At 44.6% G+C, this 6,140-nt stretch overlaps 1 long non-coding RNA gene across 1 annotated transcript in view; it reads left to right on the top strand.

The window, feature by feature from the left end:
• LOC109296311 overlaps positions 1-6,140 on the top strand; it is a 79,702-nt gene that overhangs the window by 53,560 nt on the left and 20,002 nt on the right. The window contains exon 3 of the long non-coding RNA XR_002096952.1: positions 2,657-2,750. This is a non-coding gene — a long non-coding RNA (uncharacterized LOC109296311). The remainder of the gene's footprint in view (positions 1-2,656; positions 2,751-6,140) is intronic.

Genomic DNA, 6,140 nt, shown 5'->3' with positions numbered 1-6,140 from the left:
TGTCCTTAGACCAACACAGCTACAACCTACACCCCTGTAGCATGAATGAAGGAACTCTGAGAGACCATACCTCATAGGAAGGCACACTACTCTCTCTCAAACAAGAAGTCCTAGAGTTTCAATAAAGAAATAGCATTCCATGTAAGTCCTAGAGAGTGGCTGTGTCAGGAAAAACTTTGGGAAAGCGGGATTTAATTTTTTTTAAACTTTAAACTTATAATTTAAAAAAAATTAAAGTTAACCTTTTTTTTAACTAGTTAAAGTTAAACGTTGACACCTGAAAAATGTAACTAGTTACAGTTAAAAGTTAGCCATTTCTTTAACTTTTAACTAGTTAATTAACTAGTTAATTCTCATGACTCCATACGCTGTAGATGGCAGGGTGTGGGGGGCACGAAGAATTAAGAGGGGGTAGAAAATTAAGAGATTATTGGCCTCCCCCATTTTAAAATAATAATTGGTCTGAGCAGACCCATCCCAACCTGAACTGCATGCTGTGAGGGAGGTGGGAGGAGTGAAGGAGGGTAAAGAACAACACATGGCGGCACCTACTTGCTAAAGGCCAGAACACAGTTTCCCCTCATGGTGAAGTGGATTAATTAGAAGTCTTTGGAGTCTCTGGCTGTTTGCACACACAAATCCAGTTGGAGCAGCATAACTGGAGAGCACCGCAAATTAACACATCTCCGAGTAGTGTTAGTTTAAGGTGCTAAATGGACTTTAGGGCAGGGGGAAATCCCAAGTTGTGCAAACACAAATGTAGTTGCGTCTACATAAATGGGAAATATCATTTTGTCTACACACACCCTGAGAAACTGGGCAGCAGAAGCATAAGTGGTTGAATTTGGACCCTGGGCAACAGGGGCACCAGAACACAGGCAGGGAGGCAGATCTGTATGGCAAGTGATGATAAAAAGCAATTAATTTGGCAGTGGCTGCAGGGCCAGGAAAGGGTTAACCTGGTCCTTAGCAGTGATGCTTCCTCTCGCGGCAGCAGCAGCATTTACCTTGGGGAGGGAGGCAGAGGCTGATGAGAGGACTCTTGCTCCCACTTGTTGAGCCTCCCTGCCTCCATTCTAGCACTTAATTTACTGGGCACCTGGGGCTCAAGTCTTAGTTATGCTAGTGCTGTAAATAGACTAGTATGTAGATATGAGTCAGCCCAAACCAGTTTCTAAGATGTGCTTCCATCCCCAAGCATGTCTCATTAATTATTGTCTGGCTAGGAAATGGGAAAAAAATAGAAGAAACTCAGTGTGCAGCAGCGTCTGAGAAAAAAATCCCACTTGCTAATATTGGAGAGAAAATGAAAACAAGAATCAGGAAAATATTTCAAATTAAACAAAGAGAGGAAGTTTGTAATGTCAAAGTGCCCCAATGATCCTATCTGCCAACGCAAACATTTTTAATGTGCTTATCATAAAACAAAGGGATCCCTAAAGCTATAGTTTGCTTGTGTCTATTGGTTGCTCTCTCTTTATGTATTCAGGATGCTGGAGCCAACATGCAAGTAGCTATCCTTTTTTAGGGAAGTAGTTTTCTCTAACATTCATGTTATACTTCTCCATATTTAACCTACATTTTTTTTTGGTAAAAAAAAATCCAAGTGTCCTAGTCCATTATCCACAACCCAGTTATACAACTAAAAAAGAAAAAGAGATTCAAGATTCATTTCCAGTATGTCTAGGCATATCTGGACACACTCATTACAGTGTAATTATTATCCCAGTGAAATTAGTAGCAACCAAGATTCCCATGGATTTAAATACAGCCAGGAGAATAGCTGTACTGTGGAACAAACCCTAGCCCCAGGAAACACAGCATAGTGTACTTTATTTATTTATTAAATGTTTATGTTACTCTTCCCCAAAAGGGGCTCAGGGCAGCTTACAGTAGAAGAAAAAAGTAGTACAGAAACAGAATAAAATATTAAAATAAGAACAAACAAATTTCCCCTAATTTTTGTTCTTGATTTTTTTGGGGAAGGGGTAGGAGAGGAGGGAAATCTACCCTACCCACTCTTGTTCCTCAGCTTCTAACCAAGAAAAATACACCCCCCACCCCCAAGGGGGAGTCTATGACAGTCACTGAAACCCATTAGTAAGCCTTGATTCTACAAAGGGACACACTGCTCAAAGACCAACAACCCAGAAATGCCTAAGTACCCTTCAGTAACACACACTCCAGGGCCACCTGTTATTCCTTTTAAAGTCACAGGCTGACTGGGACTTTTTCTTTCCAGCCTGACTGGCCATGTGGTTTGTCTGCTTAGCTTCCCAGCCCTTTCCCTGCTTCATATTCAGTCCGTACAAGCAGGCGGACAGAAAAGTTGTTAGCAGCCCCTGCCACACATACATTTGCTTCAGTACATGTAGGGTCTGGCAGCAGCATGATTAAAGCACAAACCTAATGATTTTGCTTTCCAGCAATGGATCATTACAAATAGTAGGCTGTGCAAAACCAAGCCAGCGCTCAGTAACATCTGGACAGAGGAGGGAGAGGGATGAGCCTGGCCTTTTCTCCTCCTTTTGGTCTCCGGTTGACACACCATCCCCAATCCATGTGCTAATAGTTTTAGTTTCTTAACTATGACTTAGACTGATAACCTATGAATGTAAAACAATGATAGTTTTCTCTTTATCCCTGTATGCTTTAGATACAAGGAAGATTTTTCCCAGAGGTCGAAATTGCAGGAGCAGGTATTGCAACTCCAACAACACCTGCAGAATGAAAGAGAAAATTGTTTACAGGTGAGGACATGTCATAAGTGCCTCAAACTGGGCTTTTGAAGGATCTTCAGTGTCTCCCAATAGTGCTGCTGTAACGCCTGCAGAACAGTTTCCTTTAGCAATAGATTAACATGGGCTGTTCTTTAATAGAGTGAACATGAGACACTGGTATCTGTAAATGTTTAAAAGCCCAGATCTTCTTAATTCTAGAGGTTAAAGAGAGTTTGCCATTACATAGATTCTTCAGCCAGCTTTTTTGATTTCCCTACCACATAGGCCAGCGGGATCTCTTAACTACTAAGGGCCCCAGCAAAAAAGATTTTATTATTTTTATTACCTCCTCTCCTGCCCAAAAAATAGCATCTGTTCTCTATACTAGCTCCATCTATACACATACTCTACTCCCACTGTGCTTTGGGCAGAGTGATCTGTTGCTGTAAATCTAACCTACCTTCTGCCTGTTGGTGAGTGTCAGCAATCCAGACTGCTATTCCTGGCACAATTCCAGCTTTCCTGAGCCCAACTGTTTGCTTCCTTGCTGTGTTTGTGGTTATTTGTGCTAGAGAAAAGTTAGTTCTAATATACCACTCTGGGTGAAAAGTGACTAGAGACTTATTTGCTGATTAGTACGTTGCTTACATTTATTCAGATGACCAGGTAAAATTAGAAGAGAGGGAGTTCTGAACAAACCAAAGCAAGATGCTTCCCTCTCTTAAATCAGCTGCAGTGCATAAAGGGAGCATTGAAATCTTCGTTATGCTGCATTAACTTTCCTCTAAATGCTGCAGCATGTTGACTTAAATAGTCTTAAGAATCTGTTTTCCATTTGAACTAGTTTGTCTGTGGCCAGCAATTGGTTTAGCTGTATGGGTGTTGACCCCTCAGGGTAACTGAAAGCAAGGTAAATTTGCAGTGAGTGAACTTGAACAGGTGTAAACTTTGATTAGCTCAATTGGAACCAGTGCATGTCCTTGAATACACTTAGGACTCAGATACACTGGTTGCTAAGGCAGGAATTGAGGCTATTTCTGAGCATAGTGATGAGGCATTAGGCTACTCAAATGTGTAGCTTGTGTTGCAATGCAGGCAGGAAAGCCAGTGCATTTCTTCAGAGATTACAGTCACTTTAGTTTTAAGGGTACTATGAAACTTACTTCATTAATGTTTACAGAGTACCTTAAGTTTGGGCAAGGAAAGCATTTGAGAGGTGCAAGATATTACTAACAGCCTTGTGCTGTTGGGTCTCAAGGTTGGATTATTATCTGTATTTCATCCTTATAAACTGACTCTGAGGGCCTTGTTGCATGTAATATTTAGGCAGCTCCTGGAGCTCTTAATCCCTGGATTGTCCTCACTACAATACCTTTTAAATGGCTTAAAGCACTTTTTTTATGCAGCTCAAAGTTACTCCACCCTAGGGCAGGATTACCTGTGATCCATACAATCCAGGGTCCATTAACATGTGGCCAGTCCCCACAGATGTTGAAGTCTTCTATTACCCCAGGATGTAATCAATGGTCCTTCCTACATCCCTGTATTCTATATGAACACTGCCCCCCCCCCCCAATCAGCTCTCTGCTGCTTGGGTGCTGTATGGCAAGGCTGATCCCTCTTTCTTTCTCTTCCCCCACCACCACATTCATCCCTGCGGGGCCCTCAGCACGAGCCGAATGGTGACTGCAGCACCTCACATTTTGCCTGCCAGACTTCCCATGGCCCTGCAATCCCCAGCTCCCATAAAAATTCTCATTTGTTCAATGTGCTCCATGCCCCTTCTTCTCTCTCCCTTTCTTCAGTACTGACCAGCCTTTGCCTAACTGGAGACTTTGAGCAGCTCAGCCAAGAGGTTTTAATGAGAGCTTATCTAAACCACATATGCATATATGCACCCAGTGACTACCAATCCAAACTCTCCCCACCCTTTCTGAGCCCGTTTGCCCCTCTCATTCTGCTAAGTGCCACCTGCTCTGATCAGGGACAGGGTAGGGGGCTACTTCTGCTCAAGTTTCCCTTCTCAGCTGGTGGCCTTGGCAAGCACCAGGAATGCCCAGCCTGGCCAAAGCAGGTAGAACTGTGGATTTGTTACAGTGAGCCAGGCTCAGAAAAGCCCCCAATGCCCCCCAAACTGAGATTTGCTAAATGGAGGATAATTCACCTCCTTTTCTTTTCTCATCCCTGGAGATGTGTGTGTGTGTGTGTGTGTGTGTGAGAGAGAGAGAGAGAAAGAAAAGGGGGTCAGATTCATGGCAGCTGATAGAAGCAAGATAGCCTTGAAACTCTCAGCTGACAACTCCTAGTCCTGCCCTACAACCTAGCTGGGCTTCCAGCACCCTATGCACCATCCCCGCTGCCTTCTTCAGCTGCCAGCTCACCCAGCTGCCCTCCTTTCATTTCCCTACACTGCCCCAGGGGCAAGCCAGCCCATTCCCAGATGGCCTCAGGACTCCTGGTGGTCTTCTGCCCCTTCTGCAGCAGCGGGAGACCCTGGTGCACATAACCCTTGAGTGTGCCAGGCTGCAGCCCTTCTACCTCCACCTCCAGAACCTCCTGCTGAGGTTCTGGTTGAATTCCACTCCCCACCTTTTTGTTTTTGGTCACCCCATCCATGGCCCCACAAAGTCCCGGGACCTCCTGGTCAACCTGGCCCTGGCCAAGTGGGCCCTGTACTTGACCAGGAACAAGGCTCTACCTGGGAAGGTGCCCAAAGACTGTGGGGCCTCTTTCCTCTCACTTGTCTGTTCACATTTCTGGGCAGAGCAGCAGTGGGTGGCATTCACCGGCTCCTTGGATGCCTTTGAGGACCGGTGGGTGTGGCCCAGGGGGCTCAGCTTGATGTCCCCCTCCAGAGAACTTCTTTTCACATGTTGAACCTTTGACCCCATGTCACTCCTACCCTTTTCTTCCTTAGTTGTCCCACCAAATAAATAAATGAACAGTTGTGTCTTTCAAACTTTGGCCCCACACAGTGGGGGTTATTAATTAAATAGGTGGGCCTTAAAGCCCACGATCTCTGGAAGATACAAAGAGACAGGAGTCCTCGTGGCCTGCTGAAGGCAGAAGCAGTGCGGGGCCCAATCCTTTTTTTCAGTAGAGCCTGCCTGCCTCTCCAGCATGGTGGGGCTGACAGAATAATGGCTGCAACATTTCAAGTTGCAGCATTGCAAACAACCTACATTGGGATGTGGTTTAGTTTGTGATGATGCAAAATTATTTAAAACCCCCAAAACTCACGTATGTGTAAAGTGTGATGCCATTAAGCTACACAAAGGGAAATTTTCGTGATGTACATGGTTACATTGTCATGTGTACAAGTGCCTTTAGAAGCATAGAGAAGTAAGGCTGGAAGGGACCTTCCAGCTCACCAGGCTGCTAGTGACAAGTCATAGCTGTGCTAGTAGGGGGAATGTCAAA

The sequence above is a fragment of the Gavialis gangeticus genome, unplaced genomic scaffold, assembly GCF_001723915.1.
Source record: "Gavialis gangeticus isolate Ggan-Ray unplaced genomic scaffold, GavGan_comp1, whole genome shotgun sequence".
NCBI classification, from domain to species: Eukaryota; Metazoa; Chordata; order Crocodylia; family Gavialidae; genus Gavialis; species Gavialis gangeticus.
The sequence above is the reverse complement of the archived record's forward strand: the minus strand, read 5'-3'. Positions and strand labels throughout refer to the sequence as shown.